General features: G+C 37.1%; 1 long non-coding RNA gene across 7 annotated transcripts in view; it reads right to left on the bottom strand.

The window, feature by feature from the left end:
• Positions 1–24,059, bottom strand: part of LOC123567975 (uncharacterized) — a 184,780-nt gene that overhangs the window by 144,925 nt on the left and 15,796 nt on the right. For all 7 annotated transcript variants that reach the window (XR_010580116.1, XR_010580114.1, XR_010580115.1 and 4 more), the window contains exon 2: positions 23,918–24,034. This is a non-coding gene — a long non-coding RNA (uncharacterized lncRNA). The remainder of the gene's footprint in view (positions 1–23,917; positions 24,035–24,059) is intronic.

Here is a 24,059-nt window from a genome sequence, read left to right as displayed (position 1 = left end):
ATGTCAAAGACTTGGAATCAACCCAAATGTCCATCACCGATAGACTGGATTAAGAAAATGTGTCACATATACACCATGGAATACTATGCAGCCATAAAAAAGGATGAATTCATGTCCTTTGTAGGGACATGGATGAAGCTGGAAACCATCATTCTGAGCAAACTATTGCAAGGACAGAAAAACAAACACTGCATGTTCTCACCCATAGGTGGGAATCGAACAATGAGAACACTTGGACACCGGGTGGGGAACATCACACACTGGGGCCTGTCGTGGGGTGGTGGGACGGGGGAGGGATGGCATTAAGAGAAATGCCTATTGTAGATGATGAGTTAATGGGTGCAGCACACCAACATGGCACATGTATATATATATGTAACAAACCTGCATGTTGTGCACATGCACCCTAGAACTTAAAGTATAATTTTAAAAAAGAAAGAAAAATAAAAGAGAAAGAGCTAAAGTGCATCCAAATTTGAAACGAAGTCAAATTATTCTTATTTGCAGATGATATAATTTTATATTAGGAAAAAACTAAAGATTCCACAAATAAACTATTATAACCGATAAACAAATTCTGTAAACTTGTAGCATACAAAATCAACATAGAAAAAATATACTGGCATTTCTATTTGCCAAAAGTGAACACATTTTTACAAAATTTTAAAAAGTAATGTCATTTACAATAACCACCAACAAAATTAAATACCTAACAACTAACTTAACCAAAGAAGAGAAATATCTCTATAATGAAAACTATAAAACACTAATGAGAGATTGAAGAACACAAAACAATGGAAGGATAGTCCATGTTCATGAATTGGAAGAATCAATATTGTTAAGATGTTTTACTACCCAAAGCAATCTTCATATTTAATACAATCCCTATCAAAATACCAATTACATTCTATGCATAATTAAAAAAAAACCCTAAAACTGATAAGGAAACACAAAAGACCCAGAGTAGCTACAGCTATCCTAAGGAAAAACAACAAAGCTGAAGGAGTCGCATTACCTGTCTTCAAATTATACTACAGAGCCATAGTAACCAAAACAACATGATACTGGTTTTAAAAGAGACATAGACCAATGCAACAGAATAGAGAACCCCAAAACAAATTCACACACCTACAATGAACTCATTTTTCAACAAATGTACCAAGAACATTCCTTGGAGAAAAGATAGTGTCTTCAATAAATGGTGCTGGGAAAACTGGATACCCATATGCAGAAGAATGAAACTGGGCCCCTATCTCTTGCCATATTAAAAAATCAAATCCAAATGGATTAAAAGCTTTAATGTAAGTTCTTAAGCTATGAAACTACTATAGAAAAACATTGAAGAAAATCTCTAGGGCTTTGGTTTGGGCAAAAATTTCTTGAGCAACACCTCACAAGCAACCAAAGTAAAAATGGACAAATGGGATCACATTAGGTTACAAAACTTCTGCACAGCAAAAGAAACAATTAACAAATTGAAGAAACAACTCACAGAATGGGAGAAAATATTTGCATTCTACCCATCTGACAAAAGATTAATAACCAGAATATATAAGGAGCTCAAACAATTCTATGGGACAAAAAAATCTAATAATCTGACAAAAAAAATGGGCAAAGATTTGAAAAGACATTTCTCAAAAGAGGATATACAAATGGAAAACAGGCACTTGAAAAGGTGCTCAACATCACTGATCATGAAAGAACTGCAAATGAAAATTACAATGGGATATCATCTCAAACCAGTTAAAATGGTTTATATCCAAAAGACATCTGATATTGTTTGGCTCTGTCCCCACCCAAATCTCATCTGGTGGGAGGTAATTGAATCATGGGGGTGGGTCTTTCTCATGCTGTTCTTGTGACACAAATAAGTCTCACGAGATCTAACGGTTTTAAAAATGGGAGTTTCCCTGAACAATCTCTCTTCTCTTGTCTGCTGCCATGTGAGACATGCGTTTCACCTTCCACCATGATTGTGAGGCCTCCCTAGTCACGTGGAACTGTATGTCCATCAACCCTCTTTATTTTGTAAATTGCCCATGTAAATTGAATATGTCTTTATCAGCAGCGTGAAAATGGACTAATACAACAGGCCATAGTGAATGCTGATGAGAATGTGGAGAAAAGGGAAGTCTCATACAAGTTGGTGTGAATGTAAATTAGTACAACCACTATGGAGAACAGTTTGGAGGTTCCCCAAAAAACTAAAAATTAAGCTACCACATGTTCTAGCAATCCCACTGCTGGGTGTATACCCAAAAGAAATGAAATCAATATATCAAAGAGATATCTGCACTCCTATGGTTGTTGCAGCACTGTTTGCAATAGCCAGGATTTGGAAGCAACCTAAGCATCTATCAACAGATGAATGGATGAAGAAAATGTGCTACTTATACACATGATGTACTCTTCAGCCATTAAAAAATAATGAGATTGTGTCATTTGCAATAATATAGATGAAATTAAAGATTATTATGTTAAGTGAAATAAGCCAGTCATAAAAAGGCAAACATTATATGTTCTCACTTATTTGTGGGATCTAAAAATCAAAACAATTGAACTCATGGACACAGAGAATAGAAAAATGATTATCAGAGGCCGCTAAGGATAGTGAAGGGAAGGTTTGGGGAGTGTGGAAGGGGAGAAGGAGATGGTTGGTAAGTATTAAAAAAAAAAGAATTAATAAGACCTACTATTTGGTAACACAACAGAGTGACTATAGTCAATAATAATTTAACTGTACATTTAAAATTAACTAAAATGGAGAGGGACCAAGATGGCCAAACAGAAAGAGCTCTGGTCTGCAGCTCCCAGTGAGACCAATGCAGAAGGTGGGTGATTTCCAACTGAGGTACCCAGTTCATCTCATTGATACTGGTTAGGCAGTGGGTGCAACCCATGAAGAGCAAGCAGAAATAGGGTGGTGCATGGAGCTGGGGGACCTCCCTCTCCCAGCCAAGGGAAGCAGTGAGGGACTGTGCTACCCACCTGGGTACTACACTTTTCCCAGGATTTTTGCAATCCAGGCATCAAGAGATTCTCTCATGAGCCAACACCACCAGGGCCCTGGGTTTCAAGCAAAAAACTGGGCAGTTGTTTGGGCAGGCACTGAGCTGCAGTAGTTTTTTCACACTCCAGTGGTGCCTGGAACTCCAGTGCAACAGGACAACCACCCCTCCCCTGAAAAGGGGGCTAAAGCCAGGGAGCAAAGCGGTCTCACTTGGTAGGTCCCACTCCCTGGAGCCCAGCAAGCTAAGAACCACTGACTTGAAATTCTCACTGCCAGCACAGCAGCCTGGAGTTGACCTAAGACGATCAAGCTCAGTTGGGGGAAGGGCAATCACCATTACTGTGGCTTTTGTAGGTGACTTCCCCCTGACAATGCTAAGGAAACTGGGAAGTTTGGACTGGGCGAAACTCACCACAGTGTGGCAAAGCATCTGTGGACAGATTGCTTCTTTAGATTTCTCCTCACTGGCCAGAGAATCTCTGCAGAAAATGCAGCAGCTCTAGTCAGGGGCTTACAGATAAAACTCTCATCTCCCTAGGACAGAGGGCCTGGGGGGTGGGACAGCTGTGGGCACAGCTTCGGCAGACTTAATTTTTCCTGCCTGCTGGCTCTGAAGATAGGGGCTGATCCTGACAAGGGATTCTCCCAGCACAATGCACCAGCTCTAATAAGGGACAGACTCCCTCCTCAAGTGAGTCCCTGACCCCCATGCCTCCTGACTGGTAGAGACCTCCCAACAGGGTTCAACAGACATCTCATACAGGAGCGCTCCAGATAGCATCAGGACGGTCCCCCTCTGGAATGAGGCTTTCAGAGGAAGAAGCAGGCAGCAATCTTTGCTGTACTGTAGCCTCCACTGGTGATACCCAGCCAAACAAGGTCTGGAGTGAACCTCCAGCAAACTGCAGCAGACCTGCAGAAGAGGAGGCTTGACTGTTAGAAGACAAACTAACAAACAGAAAGCAGCCACAACAAAACATCAACAACCCCCACACCCCCACCACAAATCCCCATCCAAAGGTCACCACCCTCAAAAGTCAAAGATAGACAAATCCACAAAGATGAGGAAAAACCAGTGCAAAAAGAGTGAACATTCCAAAAGCCAGTATGCCTCTCCTCCTTCAAATGATTGCAGCACATCTCCAGCAAGGGTACAAAATTGGACAGACAATGAGATTGAAGAATTGACAGAAGTAGGCTTCAGAAGGTAGGTAATAAAAAACTCCTCTGAGCTAAGGGAGCATGTTCTAACCCAATGCAAGGAAGCTAAGAACCTTGATAAAAGCTTACAGGAACTGATAACTAGAAAAATCAGTTTAGAGAGGAACATAAATGAACTGATGGATCTGAAAAACAGAGCACAAGAACTCCGTGAATAGCTGAATCAATCAAACAAACAGAAGAAAAGATGTCAGAGATTGAAGACCACCTTGCTGAAATAAGGCATGCAGAAAAGATTAGAGAAAAAAAAAGAATGATAAGGAATGAACAAAGTCTCAAAGAAATATGGGACTATGTGAGAAGACCAAACCTATGACTGGTTAAGTGATGGGAGGAATGGTACCAAGATGAAAAACACACTTCAGAATATTATCCAGCAGAACTTCCCCAACCTAGCAAGACAGATCAACATTCAAATTCAGGAAATACAGAGAACATCAGTAAGATAGTTCACGAGAAGATCAACCCGAAGACACATAATCATCAGATTCTTCAAGGTCGAAATGAAGGAAAAAGTGCTAAGGGCAGCCAGAGAGAAAAGTCAGGCCATCTACAAAGGGAAGCCCATCAGACCAACATCTAATCCCTCAGCAGAAACCCTACAAGCCAGAAGAGAGTGCGGGCCAAAATTCAACATTCTCAATGAAAGATTTTTCAACCCAGAATTTCAATCCAGCCAAACTAAGCTTCATAAGTGAAGGAGAGATAAAATCCTTTCCAGACAAGCAGATGCTAAGAGATTTAATCACCACCAGGCCTGCCTTGCAAGAGCTCCTGAAGGAAGCACTAAATATGGAAAGGAAAAACTGGTACCAGGCACTGCAAAAGTACATAAAAATATAAAGACCGACGACACCATGAAGAAACTGCATCAACTAGTGTGCAAAATAGCCATCTAGCATCACAATGACAGGATCAAATTCACATGTAACAATACTAACTTTAAATGTAAATGGGCTAAATGCCCCCAAAAAACACAGACTGGCAAATTGGATAAAGAGTCAAGACCCATCAGTATTCTCTATTTAGAAGGCCCATCTCACGTGCAAAGACATATATAGGTTCAAAATAAAGGGATGGAGGAAAATTTACCGAGCAAATGAAAAGAAAAGAAAAAAAAAAGCTGGGGTTGCAATTCTAGTCTCTGACAAAACAGACTTTAAAACAACAAAGATCAAAAAAGATGAAAAAGGGCATTACGTAATGGTACAAGGATCAACGCAACAAGAAGAGTTAACTATCCTAAATATATATGCACTCAATACAGGAGCACCCAGATTCATAAAATAAGTTCTTAGAGACATACAAAGAGACTTAGACTCCCACACAATAATAGTGGGAGACTTTAACACTCCACTGTCAATATTAGACAGATCAATGAGTCAGAAAATTAACAAGGATATTCAGAACTTGAACTCAGCTCTGGAACAAGTGGACCTAGTAGATATCTACAGAACTCTCCACCTCAAATCAACAGAATATACATTCTTCTCAGTGCCACATGGCACTTATTTTTAAATCGACTACATAATTTGAAGTAAAACACTCCTCAGCAAATGCAAAAGAACTGAAATCATAACAGTCTCTCAGACCACAGTGCAATCAAATTAAAACTCGATAAAGAAACTCACTCAAAACCACATAACTATATGGAAATTGAACAACCTGCTCCTAAATGACTCCTGGGTTAATAACGAGATTAAGGCAGAAATTGAGAAGTTCTTTGAAACCAATGAGAACAAGGAGACAACATACCAGAATCTCTGGGACATAGCTGAAGCACTGTTAAGAGGGAAATTTATAGCACAAAATGCCCACATCAGAAAGCTGGAAAGATCTCAAATTGACTCCCTAACATCACAATTAAAAGAAATAGAGCAGCAAGAGCAAATACATTCAAAAGCTAACAGAAGAGAAGAAATAACTAAGATCAGAGCAGAACTGAAGGAGATAGAGACATGAAAAATCTTTAAAAAATCAATGAATCCAGAAGCTGGTTTTTTGAAAAAATTAACAAAATAGGTCAACTGCTAGCAAGACCAATAAGAAATGAGAAAAGAATCAAATAGACACTATAAAAAATGATAAAGGGGATATCACCACTGATCCCACAGAAATACAAACTACCATTGGAGAATACTATAAACACTTCTATGCAAATAAACTAGAAAACCTAGAAGAAATTGAGAAGTTCCTGGAAACATACGTTCTCCTAAGATGAAACCAGGAAGAAGTCAAATCCTGAATAGGCCAATTAAAAGCACTTAAATTGAGCTACAAACCAAAAAAAGCCCAGAACCAAATGGATTCATGGCCGTATTCTACTGGAGGTACAAAGAGGAGCTGGTACTATTTTTTATAAAACTATTCCAAACAATTGAAAAGGAGGGACTCCTCTCTAATTCATTTTATGAGGCCAGCATTAGCCTGATACCAAAACCAGGCAGAGACACAATAACAAAAAAAGAAAACTTCAGGCCAATATCCCTGATGAACATCGATGCAAAAATCTTCAATAAAATACTGGCTAACTGAATCCAGCGGCACATCAAAAAGCTTATCTACCATGTTCAGGTTGGCTTCATCCCAGGAATGCAAGGCTTCTTCAACATATGCAAATCAATAAATGCATTCCATCACATAAACAGAGCCAGTGCAAAAACGACATGATTTTCTCAGTAGATGCAGAAAAAAGCCTTCAATAAAATCCAATATCCCTTCACGCTAAAAACTCTCAATAAACTAGGTAATGACAGAACATATCTCAAAATAATAAGAGCTATTTATGACATACCCTTAGCCAATATCACCATAATGAATGGACAAAAGCTAGAAGCATTCCCTTTGGAAACTGGCACAAGACAAGGATGCCCTCTCTCACCACTCCTGTTCAACAAAGTACTGGAAGCTCTGGCCAGAGCAATCAGGACAGAGAAAGAAATAAAGGGCATTCAAATAGGAAGTCAAATTGTCTCTATTTACAGATGATAGGATTCTATATTTAGAAAATCCCATCATCTCAGCCCCAAAACTTCTTAAACTGATAAGCAACTTCAGGAAAGTCTCAGGATACAAAAATCAATGAGCATAAATCACAAACATTCCTATACACCAACAACAGACAAGCTGAGAGCCAAACTATGAATGAACTCCTATTCATAATTACCACAAAGGGAATAAAATAAGTTGAAATACAGCTAACAAACGAGGTGAAAGACCTGTTCAAGGAGAATTACAAACCACTGCTCAAGAAAATAAGAAAGGACACACACAAATGGAAGGACATTCCATGCTCATTGATAGGAAGAATCAATATTGTGAAAATGGCCATACTGCCCAAAGTAATATATAGATTCAATGCCATTCCCATCAAACTAACATTGATTTTCTTCACAGAATTAGAAAACACTACTTTAAATTTCATATGGAACCAATAAAGAGCCCATATAGCCAAGATAATCCTAAGTAACAGCAACAACAACAAAAAACAAAGCTGGAGGCATCATGCTACCTGTCTTCAAACTATACTGCAAGGCTACAGTAACCAAAACAGCATGGTACAGATACCAAAACAGACATATAGACCAATGGAACAGAACAGAGACCTCAGAAATAACACCACTCATCTACAACCATCTGATCTTTGACAAATCTGACAAACACAAGCGATGGGGAAAGGATTCCCTATTTAATAAATAATGCTGGGAAAACTGGCTAGCCATATGCAGAAAACTGAAACTGAACCCCTTCCTTACATCTTATACAAAAATTAACTCAAGATGGATGAAAAAATTAAATGTAAAATCCAAAACCTTAAAAATCCTACAAGAGAACATAGGCAATACCATTCACGACAGAGGCATGGACAAAAACTTAATGGTGAAAACACCAAAAGCAATGGCAACAAAATCCAAAACTGACAAATGGGATCTAGTTAAACTAAAGAGTTTCTGCATAGCAAAAGAAACTAGCACCAGAGTGAACAGGCAACCTACAGAATGGGAGAAAATTTTTGCAATCTACCCATCTGTCAAAGGTCTAATATCCAGAATCTACAAGGAATTTAAACAAATTTACAAGAAAACACAACCCCAACCAAAAGTGGGCAAAGACATGAACAGGAACCTCCGAAAAAAGATACTTATATGGCCAACAAACATATGCAAAAAAAGCTCATCATCACTGATCATTAGAGAAATGCGACTCAAAACCACAATGAGATATGATCTCATGCCCGTCAGAATAGTGATTATTAAAAAGTCAAGAAACAACAGATGCTGGTGAGGCTGTGGATAAATAGGATTTTATTTCGCTTTTACACTGTTGGTGGGAATATAAATTAGTTCAACCATTGTGGAAGACAGTGTGGCAATTCCTCAAGGATCTAGAACCAAAGAATGAAATCATGTCCTTTGTAGGGATATGGATGAAACTGGAAGCAACCATCCTCAGCAAACTAACACAGTAACCAAAACCCAAACACCACATGTTATCACTCATAAGTGGGAGTGGAACAATGAGAACACATGGACACACACTGGGACCTTTCAGGAGCTGGGAGGCAAGGGCAGGGAGAGCATTAGGACAAACGCCTAATGCATGCAGAACGTAAAACCTAGATGATGAGTTGACAGGTGCAGCAAACCACCATGGCGCATGTATACCTATGTAACACACCTGCACATTCTGCACATGTATCTCAGAACTTAAAGTAAAATAAAATAAAATTAACTAGAAGAGTACAATTAGATTGTAATATAAAGAGTAAATGCTTGAGAGGATGGATACCACGTTGTCTATGATGTGATCATTACACATTACATGCCTGTATCAAAATATCTCATCTACCCCATAAGTATGTATAACTACTATGTTCCCACAAATATTATGCATACATACACACACACACACGCACACACAAATATATATATCTATATATATCTATATCTCTCTATATATATACACACACATATAAAGAATTTGTCAGTGACATCTTTCATATTGCCATGGCTAGATTTCATACCAAATTACTGGTAATTGTTCTTTACTATATTTATTGTGGCTAAAGGAAGACACATTCTAAAAACGTGGATCGGGTTATCAATATAAGCAAAAATGTATGTTGTGGTGATAATTTAACTATTAGAAAACCCACTTTACTTGTTCCATTTTTTTATGTACTTGATAACGTTAAAGCATAGACATGGAGAAAATTCCCAAAAGTTCTACCTAAATATTTTAATGGTAATTATATATGGTTAAGGATTATTATAATCTTATTTTCTGTTTTTCTATGTATTATTTTAATGTTTTCACTCTGAATGTATGTTACTTGTATAATTGAAAAACAATGCTGATACTTTAAATCATGAAGTATATCACAACTAACACTTGTTCTGTTAAACATTTGCTATTCAATATATTTACAGTGAAGTTACTGTGAAATTGTTAGCTTGATCACAATAAAGTTTCATTACTAATGTAACAATAATTACTACCATAATATAGTACAAACTTATTAATTACCAATCTAGTAAATTCTACTTTAGCAGAAAGATAATCTTGGTTTTGTTTGTAATAAAAGAAGGATATTTTTAAGCAATCCGATAGTGTTCCCAAGCTTATCGGAGGATGTTAATACAGTCAAGAAAATATTTGGCTTATTGAAACCCTTAATAATCCTCATTTGCATATGACTATTTTACATGCGTTTATTTCATATACTAAAACGTATGCCAAAGCACTATCTCATTCTTTCTCATAAAGTGCTTATGACTAAGAAAGTGTGACAGAGAGTATTTGCTAATTTTGTATGTGTGGTAACTGAAGAACAGGGGGCCAGACTACACCGATATATAGACTAGGAGGTGACTTTTAGGTTTCCAGAAAATTCCCTGGTCTCCAGCATTATCTTCCACTTCTGCCTGTTGCCTGAAATTTCTTTTCCATTGATCTAGAACTAGATCTAGAATTGCCATTGATCTAGAACTAGAACCATGATTCCAAATATAAATATCTCAGGATGAGATCACATTGATTTCATCATGCTAATGTGGAAATTACTGATGGAGGATTTTCTGAACATAAGATTTGCTTGTTGGCTTCTCGGTTTATTTGGATTAGGAATGTGTTTGGGGGAGTCACTCCTGAAGTAGATGATTAGGAAGGATAGTGGGAAAAACATATTTAGGAGAAACATAAAGGAAAATTGGCAGTTGATCAAAAAGGATGAAGTTGGGCTTCTGCACACATTTACTTGGACCTAGTAATCAAACAAAACAACTTGTAAAAACATAGTGGAATAAATATAGGTTTATTCGCTCCTCCTTAAAATCTATCCCAAATAACACGATGGAAAATTATAAAAAATAAATACCATCCTCAGTGATATAAGGGAATGTCGATAACCTAAAATCATATCCTTTTTGAAGTCTGTTTCCCAAATAATGTGAAATGTACACTGAAATAGGTAAAGAAACTCAAAGCTATGCATTCATCCTCAGCCCTTGGGCAGGAAACAGAATTAAGGTTTCTAGTCATGCTTGCCCTATCTACAGATACTTTGATTAGACCTTGGAGATCTAGAGTTAGTGTAACCCTTTGATAGAATTTGGAGTGTCCTTTTAGAAAGTGCTAAATTGCTGGAGAGGTAGAACTAAAGGAGATTCCACATAAATAATGCCATTTCTACTTGACTATGGCCCAAACACTGAGCACATCAAGAATGTCAAAGGTGAGGCTGGGAAGAGCAGGAACACATAGAGCCTGTCACTTGCTGGCTTTTGAATGCTCAAAATTTGCAGAGCATGTACTCATAAAGCTAAGAAGGAAAGTGGAGAAAGATGCCCTAACAATGCCTGATTGGATGACATGTTTGGGACAAGCAAACCCAGTAAAAGCTGCAGGCTCTTTCAGCTTAATTCTCCTGTTGATAACTTAGAAGTAATTAGCATAGGACCTGTGCATAGATACTGGGGAAAAAATTCAAAGAAAAGAAACATAAGCAAAAGTCAGATGAAAGATGCAATATGCATAAGAGAGGGCATACTCATTTTTAAAAAACAAGAAAAATTGCAAAAAATGATAGTTCATAGTTTCAAGGTTAACTACAGGTGATATGATTTATTGTTGTTGTTCTTTTTTTTTTCTTTTTTCTTTTTAAGGAAAGCTCAAAGAAGAGCCTCAAGGATTCAGAAAAGAGATTATATCACAACACCGGGAAACAGAAAGCAAACTAATGGTGCACAGAAAAGCCAAGGAATAATAAAGCAGAAAATATTACAGAGATGAAAAAAGCACACTGCACACTAGAAGCAACAAAAAATAGAATAAGTGTAACTAAAATGTTTCCTCTTGGCCTCTCAATGCAAACACAAAATGAATAAAGAACAAAGACATTGAAATTATTTTGGAGAATATATGAATGTATGACACAGTGATCCAACATACAGACAGAACAATAGAACTGAAAAAATAAGATAAAAAATATAATGGGAGAACACTTTCTTAAAATAAATTTGTTAACATGCAAATTGAAAATGTACAATGTCTGGGATAAACAGTGTTGAAACAGAATGGTCAAAAATGAAACATATTCTGAAATTCAAGAATAAAGAAAAAATTATATAAGCATGTGGCCTGAAAAGTAAGTCACCTATAAAAAAATAAAAGGGAAATATTGATTTCAACACTCTCCACATTCAGTGCTGGAAGAACATGAGTTAATGTTTAAAAAACAAAATTTGACAGTGCTGTGATCAAAGGCTAAGAGGAAAGAATAGTCATTCCTTGGTATCCACAGCGGACTGGTTCCAGGACCTCTGTGGACACCAAAATATGAGGATACTCAAGTCTCATATAAAATGTCACAGTATTTGCATAAAGTGTATACACATCCTCCCATATATTTTAAGTCAGCTAGATTACATATAATACCTAATACAATGTAAATGCTATGTAAATAGTTGTTATATTGTATTTTTGTGTTTTATAGTTGTATTGTTGTTATTTTGAATATTTTTGATCCACGGATAGGTCTGCATATGTGGAAGCTGCGGATATGGAGGGCTGATTTTACAACTAAGAACTTTATACCTAGCCAAGGTTTTACTCGAGTATAAACACAAAGAACAGATTCTCAAGCATGCAAGAATTCAAGAAATAAACACCAGAGAGCTCTTGAGAAGCGATCACCCCCTCAAAAAACAAATCACACAAAAAAATCCCGGCTGTTTGTCACATTTCAGTCAAAAGACTTGCATCAAAGTAAGCAATTAAGAACAGAAAAGATGAAGTAAACAAAGTGGGAATGAGCATTCATCACTTTAAAATATAACATTATGATTAAATCACTTTGGAAATTATGATTACAGAACAGAATTTGCATGTTGTAAAGCCCAATAATAGTAATAATAACCAAGATAAAGAACAGGAGTAGTAAAGCTTGTTTATTTCCTCTTCCTTCAAAACAAGAAGCCAATTGATATATACTAAAATAATAAACACATGTCCAGCCTCTTGATACTGTTATGAACTCCCACTACTTTAATTTTGGGGACAATTTCAGGAATAATTACTATCTCTTTGTTGAAGAAAGAGGTATCTTAATTTTAAAAATTCCTTCGCTTTTACTGCAATTCATTATTCTTCTGTTAAACACAATTAAATATGTGCTCTGTAAAGTAAAAATAACAAGGATGGCTTGATTTAAATTTCTGACTAGGCTTTCTTCCTTTACACAAGAGGCTGTGGAATTTTGTGGTTGATGGTGTAGACTCTGCAGGTGAGTTTAAAATAATGAACACACTACCTACCATTTGTAGCTTACACCTTGCTGTTTCAGTTTCCTCATTAGAAAAGTGAGAATAAAGATAATATATATCTCACAGAATTATTCAAAAAATGAACATGTCCATTACTGTGAAGTGTTATTATTGTCCCTAAGTTTATTGTAAGTACTAAATATGTCACTTTTCTGTGTTGTTTTATTTTTTGGTTTAGCTAATATGTATTTGGAAAATAACATCATTATTCATTAAAAAGAAATATTTTAAATCCAGTGAGTGGACAAACTAGGACACAACTAAATTTCCTTCCTGTATACTCTTTCTTCTGCTCTATTTATGGAATTATGCCATTATGACCCTTCAAGAAAATCTTCTCCAAATTTTTATTACTACATAGCAATTCAGAATCTAATCTCTCTCTCTCTCTCTCATATCTATCTATCTATCTATCTATCTATCTATCTATCTATCTATCCACACACATATATACACACATACACATATATACTCTCTCTCCTCTCTCTCTCTATATATAGACTAACATACACACACACACTTTTTTTTTTCTTTTACCTGCATGGTAGGTGTTTGAAAGGAAAACAATTCAAAGATAATAACTTTAAAGCCATTTATAGTTCAGGTATTGCTTTGTATTAAATGTCACTTGGAGATGAATTCTATTGTTCAGAAAGTTCCATCTGTTTCTCTAACTTGCACAATATCAAATTCTTAAAACCTTATGTATACTGGCATTTCAAGAACAGTTCCTGAAATTAATTTGGTGTCATAATTCTGTTGTTAATTAGATATAAAACAACCCCAAAGTGTCTAGCATCTGTAGGTACCTGCCCATCTTATGGAAAATTCTAGAACTAACAATGTGTTCTGCTTGGAACAGCAGATTTATATTGGCTAATGATATAAATAAATGATGTTATGGGGATGTAGGCTTGATTGCCCAATGATGAGATTATGAAATTCTGAAATACACTGAAATTTAAATGAACACGCCAAATGTCAGGACTTAATGCTTCATTCCCTTCAGCTCTGAATGCTCTGAAGGAAAAAGATCTTGGTTGCCTTGACATAGACCAGTGGAACCTAATAGCCCAGAACAAACCCATTCATATATGCTCAACTAATTTTTGACAAAGATTCCATTAATATACAATGGGGGAAAGTATAGACTCTTTAATAAATGGTGTTGGAAAAACTTGATATTGACATGCAAACTTTAAAATCAGATCTTTCTTTTATATCACGCACAGAAATGAATTCAAAATGGTTTAAAGACTGGAACTGAAATCATGGCACTCGCAGAAGAAAACATGATGGAAAAGCTCTCTGACTTTGGTCTTGGCAATGATTTTTTAGATTTGATCTCAAAAGTACAGAAAATAAAAGCAAAAATAAACAATTAGGACTACATCAAGCTAAAAACTTCTGTACAGCAAACAAAACAATGAAGAAACAAAAAGGCAACATACAGAAAAAAGAAAATATTTGTAAACCATATATCCAGTAAGGTGTTAATATCCAAAATATATAAACAACTCATATAACTTAATTGCAAAAACAAGTAACAAAAATAAACAAAAAACACCCCAAATAACTCAAGTTAAAAATGGGCAAAGGACCTGAATAGACATTTTCGCAAAGAAGACCAAAAATAGCCAACAGATACATGAAAAGATGATCAATATTATCAATCATTAGGGAAATGTAAATCAAAATCACAATGAAGTATCACCTCATACCTGTTAGAATGGCTATTATCAAAAAGCCAAAAGGTAAATGTTGGCAAAGGTGTGGAGAAAAGGGAAACCTCGTACTCTGTTGGTGGAAATATAAATTGGTACAGAACTTTCAGAAAACAGCATGGAGGATTCTTGGAAAATTAAAAATGGAACTGCCAAATGGATGAAGTTTAATGAGGTATAGTTAGCGAAAAGAGAGATTGCAACAGGAAGAGAGAAGATGAAACAAAAGTAAATTCAAAGCAGTTCAGGGTTCCTTATTTATCTTTTCCACCCTAATATAAATTTATGAAAAAATTCTTAACCCATGGTACATAAGGACCACTCTGTTTTTGGAGGAAATACAAGAACAATAACAGAGAACACGGCCTTGAGAGAAACAGTAGAAATGCTATACAAGAAAACCAACCCTTGGACATTTGAGCCTTTCAAAAAAGGTGTTTAGAGTCAGAGCTGGCACCGTTAGGAAAATCATTATTATTTTTTAAAATTTAGAAATGAGTAGACTTATTTTTATTTTTTGGAACTCTTCAGACTTGAGCACCCCATCCAGTGGACATCAAAACTAATATTCTTTGGTGTCATGTCTAAGAAGGCTGTCGGTGTTCTAAAAATAGCTGATGTTCATTTAACTTGGCATAGTTCATCAAGGAATTGAACTCTCCGCTGCCTGGCCCAGGAGGTTGTAACTTCTCTCAGACTGTCTGGAAATGTCTGAATTTAGTTTTCCATCAGGTATCTTCCTCTAATTTCCTTCATGCTCATATGGTATATTAACAACAAAATAAACCAACCACATCTCCGTGGAAACAAGCACAGATGTTTCAGAATATGCCTGCAGAAAGAACCCGTCAATGAACAACCTGTAGTTCTTTAATTAATTCAAATATTTTGCTGTCAGCTCTCTCTTTTTGAAGCCACAGATTGTTTTTCATTTTGAGATTCACTTTTTACCCGGTAATAGAAACAGATAGGTTTCTTTGGTCCCACTGTGTCAAGATTTAGAAACAAGGCTCCTTGAAAATCACAAGCTGTGGAGTAATTCATCTGTAATTACAATTTGGAGCCTTTTATCCTCTCGATTAAGGTCACATCATAGTCAAATGGATAGCATTGCTCTTCTTTTATTATATCAAGCATTCCATTTTGGAAGCGTTTCTCCTAGATGGGCCAAAATATATATTTCTATTTAATAAGTCAGAATCTTACACAGCTCTGTTTTAACAATTATGCAAACTCCACCTAAAATTTTTCTTATATTAATCCAATATCCATGTTTTTCCCCCAAATATTCCTGTGAGCCAGAAGACCACAGCTTTTTATTTTTTTCTTTTTTAATGTTATTGTTCATGTGGGAATGGTGTCTGAAATCTGACCTGGGAAATAGATTTTACCTGCCTGAATTCCTAGGTTGGGGACAGATTACATTTTTTTCCCTCTATTCTTTGGCTGTGTTGAAGGAACATCAATCAAATGACAAGACAAGTGGACTGAAGCTTAACACTGAAAGAAATTACCATATGGATTTATTTGATGGCATAAGGAAATATTTTGGATGGAATATAGTTGTGTTAGTAGCTTATTATAAATAATAACACATATTATTGATTTTTTAATGTTTACTGATAACATTCTCATGAACTTGAATGAACTTGTCCCCTGGAATTCACATAGATGGGGAAAAAAAAGGCTCAAAGGAAAAGCAGGTTAATGTAACAGGTAAGGGTGAAGCTTGAATCATGCTTTTTGGTTTGCCAAATGGCAGTGGTCTGGAGAGCACAGCTTTGGGAAGGTAAACTGTTCACACACAGATGCTAAGAATGCCTGTTGCTCTACTCTCAGCCCCATCACGAGTTGAGGTGGAAAATAAGAGGGGATAAAGTCCTTACCATATCGCCCCCTTGTAACTGATTTCTGCTATGGAAAGCAAAGCAAAGGAAAGGAAAGAGAAACAAAACAAAACAAAACAAAACAATTAAAGGCACGATTTCAGTCTTTACGGATTTTTATCATCTGATAGAATTGTTGACACTAATCACATGAATCAGATACATACAACTTTTAAAGCTCTGTATCAACAAACACTGATTTTAACCACTAGTGATGCTAATGTGAGACTAGAGAAGCTTGTTTTAAATTATAGCCCATTGATCATAAACCAATTCTTAAAATTGTGGTAACCTCTGTCATAATTACTGAATTCTTATTATTGGATGAATGTTCATAATTCTTAAGGCAACTCATAGCACATACTGTTTCACTAGAAGAAATCTAATCTTCGAAGTATATAAACAACTGTTTAAGTCTGGGTGGGACAAAATGCTGATGTATATTTATGAAATTTTACTCATGTATGTTATATATAACTCAGAAACTAGAGTCAGTGTTACTCAGGAAAGATATGATGAAGCACATTCTTTACAAAAATTTTACCCCAGAATTTTTATGCTGTTATTATTAAGGGATCTATGAATTTCTCTCTTCTGGGATATCTTCTGGAGCTGTAAATCGTGCCTCTGAATTTGATTTCTTAAGAGTTACCTAAAAGTTGTAAAGTTTGTTGTATGACAACCTCCCAGAATTCCTAAATAATACCTTAGTTTCTAAATTTCTAGATATTAACACTTCACTGAATCAATGCTAAACAAAGCAAACCTTGAGAATTGTATGAGATCAAACAAAGATGAATAAGTTTTCCATTACAATCATGATCATTTGGACTCTTTCACCCCATTTATAGAGAAAAGGATATAGATCATGTTTAATGTTTGAAGGGTCATTTTATAATACAAATACAATTCACAATTAATAGTGAACATTATGGTTTTATTCTACATAGTCACACAGTCTAACAAGCTCTCAAATTAACATTTACCCACTCTGGGATTAAGGACTGAATTGAGAAAAGAAAAATCTATCATTACTAGCTAATAACATATTAATAGATGGGAAAGATTGCAACCATGGACATAATAAAGGAAATTGAATGAGGTTACCTGGATGAAGGAATCACAAAACTAGGTTGCTTGGGAGAGAAAAACCTCATCTTGTCTTACCAGTGTGGTCTGATATGATGGCAGGAGGGTGGGAGACAACAAAGGGCAAAGCTCATCTATCACCTTGAGTATCAGTTTAAAAGTTGGATCTAGAGTGTTATGGGACACAAAGAATCTCAGAGTATGAAATTTGTGGCATGCAGGTATAGGTAGGTGTTGTCAACCAGACCAAACAGATTTTGGGGCATTCTGGAAAAGAGAGCCTGAGGATAACATTAACTCACACTGCTGCCCCAAAAAAGTGATAATTGCAACGGATGTTGATAGATGCCAAAGGATCACTACATTAGTGGAGAAATGGAAAGGTACTCAATAACAACCTACTACGAACTAGGCTAAATAAGAAACCTGAGTTTTGAAGACTTTAAACACCCAGCTGGCTTCCATTATTGGCCACAGCCCCTCTGGTCTATTCAAGACAACCAGAGAGAGTTTTTCAAAACCCAAGTCACTCCTCTGCTCAAAACCTGTCCCGAATCTCCTTTCACTCAAAGTATACATCAACATCCTCACAGTGACTCTCAGGTCTTACACGATCTAGCTGTTTTCCCTTCTCAGGCTTTATGTCTTCTTGCCTAGATCCTGCCATATGCCCACTCTTCTGTTTCTTAGGTTGTGGCTTAGGAACCTTTGCAAGATCTTTTCCCCTTGCCTAGATTGCTCCTCCCCAAGATGTTTGCTAGATAATATGCCACCTCCTGTGTCTCTGCTCAAAGGGCACCTCTTAAATAATATTGAACCTACCCTCGTGTTTTGAAATTGCAACCTACATACTCTTTCCTCTGCTGCCATTCCCAATCCTCTCACCTACTTTGGTTTTTCTTTTATTTCCAGCTTCTACCATCTTCTTACAAAGTATGTGATTTACATATTACGTTCCTTATTATTCTCCCCTTGCCTAGAATGTAAGCTCAATGAAGATAGAAATCCATTCCTGTTTTCTATAATGTATCCCAAATGCCTATGCTTAATAATGAAAAGAACATAAGCAAAAGTTGTAAGAATGAATAAAATAAATGAATGCAGAAACTGACTGATGATTACACCGCAGGTGAGCTAGGATTTGTATTAAAGTTGCTTTCTACTATTCTCTCAGTAGATGTAGACTAAGTATGCTACTGGGCATTGAGTAGAAAAAAGAGCCAACGTCCAAGCCACTTTTACTGTCCATGAATACAGGATTGGCTACAAAATGACCTTGAAACCTCTGTAGATAGATTAAAAGTGCAGTAATGCACAGACTGAGACCTTTGTTCCCATCAAAAAGGAGAGTTTTGATTTCCTTATGGTCCACTTGTAGTCGTGTTCTTTATTAACATAGGTGTCCTTGAGTCTGATCAATCAGAAGTTTTCCCCTGCGACTTACTGAGCCAATGGCTTTAATTCAAAATGTAATAATAAAGCTGTCATCAGCAGATGAATGCAAGCTGCTGTTCTGTGTCTGCTTTCCTTCCGGTGTCTGCTGCTAGCCACCTTCATGTTCTCCGTGGTAAGAGTGGGGCTGCTGTGGGGGTGGGCAGTGGACTTAATTAAATCATTAACCTTCCTCACCAGTTCTTTTTAAACTAAGAAAAACACATCCCAGATGTAATTGGGTATTAATATGAAATATGGGTCTTTAAGACTCCCTCCTATTCCGTTTTTAGAACACAGATGTAATTATCATGCCTAGCTGAGCGTGCTCTAGAAGGTGAACTAAATGATGGCCCTAGAAGGCATGCATAATTGGAATGAGGCCCTCTGAGAAACGTGATGATGATTTTTATAATTCTGCCCAAATGTGAGTCTCTCTTCATGGAGCCCGTGAGCTTAGCATTGCTTGACATAAATGGGATTACTGGGTCATGACAGCCCAGGTTCTTTTGCCAATAGCGCTTAAGTCATTTGGAGACAATACAGTAAAGGTCATCAGTGTAGGTGGACTTTCACCTGATCGGGGAGGTCTGGAGCCTGAGTGAGGGAGTAGAAAAGAAAATGAGGGGTCATCAATCAAAGCAGACTGCTGAGTTCAGGCTGGGTAATAGGCAAGGGCTCCCAGCCGAGGCCCTGAAGTCAAATCACAAAGAGGGTGCTTCAGCCCACTTTTCCACTCAGCCCCAGCTCTTCTCCCAATCCTTTCCAAGTAACTGTTTCAGGATTCTATGTTGAAGGCTTAATTTTTCAATAGTATCCTTTATACCCTCCTGCTCCAAATAAGCCAGAAAAATGTGCCAAACAGAGCAGAAGAGGCATATTCCTGCCTCAAACCCTATTTATAGAAACAGTAGTTATGCTACTTTACAGTTCCATTTTGATTAGGGTTTTGAGTGAGGATGTCTGCTTCTTTCCCACACATATTCCTTATCCTTAGGTCTGGAGTTAGAAGGAAGGAAGGAAACCAGCTTCTGTAGAACTTTCTACATGTGACTCACTTTTGTATGTTATGTTTTTTAGTCTTAACAAGAACCTGGCAAATGTGTCAAAGAGCAAATGGTTGAGAGAAGAGTTAGGGAAACTTGCCCTGAGTCACACAGATAGAAAGGACAGAGCAAGAAGCTGGCTTTGCCCCTACCTATAAGGCCCACTAGTCTATCTTACTAGGGAAAACCCAAGGAACCTTCTAATCATGTTGGTTGCCTTTTAATTGCTCAGATTGTCCCTTTCACCCTTGACTTAGTTTTAATATACACATAGGTAAAGCAGAAGTCAGAGATGCATTGCAGAGCCTACTCTAGAGAGCCAGTCTTTAATTTACAATGAACTAAATTACAAAAAATCTACATAACCAGATTTTTCACCCTTGGCTTACTTTTAATATACACATAGGTAAAGCAGAAGTCAGAGATGCATTGCAGAATCTACTGTAGACAGCCAGTCTTTAATTTACAATGAACTAAATTACAAAAAATCTAAATAACCAGATTTTTCTGCCATACATAAAATTTTAGAGTTTTTTTTTTTAAATTGGTGAAACTAGAATAAAGGAAACTATGAGAGGTAAGAGTAGATGGCAATAAAACTAAAAGAAAAGGTTGTCCTGCCCGCGTGGCTGGGCTGAAGACTTTTAGTCTTACTAAAAGCTCTGCACAAATGGACTTATTTCTCAGTTCAACTCTTTTAGCCCCTGAAATGTCATGAAACACCAGTTCATTTAGGTTGATAGGCATTCAACGCTGGAGAATGCAGCTGCCTTCAGACGCTTTAACGGGCTATCAGTCACTGACCCATTGGGAATTAATTTTAGGAGATTGCTTCTAATGCTCAGTGTAGGTTCATCTGCACTGGGGGATTTGGAGTCAGGCTTGTATCAGGAGGAAGTTGAAACATGAAATAGATTGAGTTTAAACAGAACTTAGCGGAATAGGTGTTTCCTACCGCAGGAAGGCTCTTGTTGCCTAGGAATAGCAGAGGTGCACAAGGCCTGTAGTTCTGAGGTCAGAAAAAAGGGAGTCGATGCATATATGGCCTAGCAATGGTTGATAGTCTGGGATGAAGAAAAGGTGAACAGTCTTTTTCAAATAAGACAGTAAAGATGTATGTCGTTGGACCTCTGGTGGGGCAAGGATGGATGTGATTCTGCATTTCTGTAGAAACACAGATTGTGTAGGTACCAAAAATAAAATCTGCAAATTTGCACCAAAATAATATGATAGCTTCTTTATCTTATTTTGAGATTTTCTTATTTGGTGATCCTTTTAGAATATTTTCAGAAATCTCAAAGAGAACAGAAAAGTTTCCTTTTGCTTAGTATCTCTCAAGCTGGCTGCACATTCGAATCACCGAGGGGCAGTGTAATATAACATGGATGTCCAAAAATTCTGATGTAATTTGTCCATGGTGCAGTCCAGGCTTCAGTTTTTAAAAAATTCCTCGGATGTTTTATTGTGCAGCCAGCATTGAGAATCACCTCATTAACTTAAAGCCATGTAATCCTGAGCCTCAGACATTGAGCAGAGGATCAAATAATATTGCTTTTAATCCACTCCCAACATGTGGCTATAAAAAAGTGAAACCCATTTCCTCTTTTGAGGGAGAAAACATCAGTGTCTCTGCAGCTTGGAGAGCAGGAATGGGTCGGTGCTTTCAGAATGCAAGAGGTGGCACCCAGTGCTAGCAAATTATAATAGAGGATGTTGGGGCAGATGTGCTTTTGATGGGACTGCATTTTCTAATCATCGGGTGGAAATTGTGCTCAGCAGACTATGTCTGACTACATCAGAGGTTGGAGTCATATGTGAAATGAATATCTGAGAAGCCTCCCCCTAGGAAAGCCAGAAAAACAGGGCAGCTAAATTCAATACCTGAGTTAAACATAAACAGTAGAGAGACTATAATATTAGATATTAATAAATATTAGATATAAATAAATAAATAAATAAATAAAGGGTCTTATGTGGCGTAAACAATGCTCTGGACCCTGGGGGAAACAGAAATGATTGCGGTACAGACCATCTTGTTGGAGAGCCCACTTATTACTGATGGATAGACAGCTATACAACTGGGACATTAGGCAGGAGATAAGGCAGTATCTGGAGACTTCCCAGAGAGTGGTGCTGAAATGATTACAATGCAAAGGAAGAAAAGACCCAGAGAAGGGATTTCAGAGCCAGAGGCATCTATGTTTTTATCCTGCCAGTTTCAGCCACTTGGTATATGTGTGGCCTTAATTAAGGCAATTAACCTCAACCTGAACCTCACCATTTCCCCTTTGAAATAAGGAAACCAAGTTCAACCTGGTGTTATAACAATTAGTGATTATGGATGTTACATGCCTCGCACAGTTACTAGGAAATGGTAGCTTTTGGGTGAGCACAGGAAAAGGGGACTATAAAGTTAACATGACCATGTAGATGACTACTGTTATTGGGACTTGCAGTATAAAGGGGCATGTTTTAATAATTATGCTGCAATAACACTCTAAACTTGGAAAATCCTAGGTAACCATTATATATGGTCACCTTATAAATGATACTGATAAGGTGTCACTGATGAGGCATCAAGGGCATAAGATTTGAATTACACTGTCTGGTTCAAATTTCGTGTACATTGTTCTGATGTGGTGACTCATGGCTGTAATCCCATCACTTTGGGAGGCTGAGCTGGGCAGATCACAAGGTCGGGAGTTCGAGACCAGCCTGGCCAACATGGTGAAACCCTGTCTCTACTAAAAATATAAAAATTAGCCAGGAGTGGTGGAGTGTGCCTGTAGTCCCAGCTACTCGGGAGGCTGAGGCAGGAGAATAGCTTGAACCTCGGAGATGGAGGTTGCAGTGGGCCAAGATCCTGCCGCTACACTCAAGTCTGGGCAACAGAGTAAGATTCTGTCCCCTACCCCAGAAAAAAGTTGTGTACATCACTCACTAGCTATGTAACCTTGAGTCAGTTAGTTAACCAATCAGAATCTCAGTTTCCTCAATTACAAACTGGGATTGATAATAGTACCTTTCATATATAAGTGAGCAAATCAAATGTTTAATATTTGTAATATCTTTAGATGAATCTATAGGACATCTTAAGCACTCAAGAAGTTCCAGTTAATGTTATTATGGCTAGAAATAGTGATAGATTTATAATTGGAAGGTGGAGAAGCAGGGGAAAAAATAGAAGTCAATTGTTGCAAAAGAAGAAAAGGACTCAATTCAACAGATGTGGATGTAAGAAGAGCAATATTGACTTTTGAAAGAATAATTTACTAGTTTAATGGGATCTAAAAACTTGCAGAATTAGTGAACAAGAAAGAAATGTAGTCTTTGCCTATAGATCAGTCTTCCTAAAGGCTTGGCAGTGAATGATAGAACCCAAACGGTTGGAAATTGGAAGGAGAGGTAGTATTGAGGAAAGGAAGTAGAATCTTTTGGGTATTCCTAAAGACAAGGAGGAAGGTGTTAATGGAATGGGTGAACTTTAAGTACAAAGGATGGTAGGGGTTATTAACGATCAAAGTTGTTGAGGTAGGGATAGAGTCATGGTCAGATAGGTAGGATCTAATCTTAGAAAGATGAGAAGAAATTGCCCTTATATTTATTTTTTATGCTTTATGCTGCTGGAATGAGAGAACAGAGAACGGGAGTGGACATAGAGTAATGTCCACATAGAAGTCTAGCTTACCCCATGGGTTCTTGATCCTCTGCTGTTCTTGAGGGGTTTTCTTTCCGTAACCATTCTAGTTTATTCTCTCTCTTCACAAAGACAATTTTGCAATTGCCTATGTGATTTGCTGTCATCCTAAAGAAATACATAGATGAATAAT

Source organism: Macaca fascicularis, chromosome 12 (genome assembly GCF_037993035.2).
Source record: "Macaca fascicularis isolate 582-1 chromosome 12, T2T-MFA8v1.1".
In the NCBI taxonomy this organism is placed as follows: domain Eukaryota; kingdom Metazoa; phylum Chordata; class Mammalia; order Primates; family Cercopithecidae; genus Macaca; species Macaca fascicularis.
The sequence above is the reverse complement of the archived record's forward strand: the minus strand, read 5'-3'. Positions and strand labels throughout refer to the sequence as shown.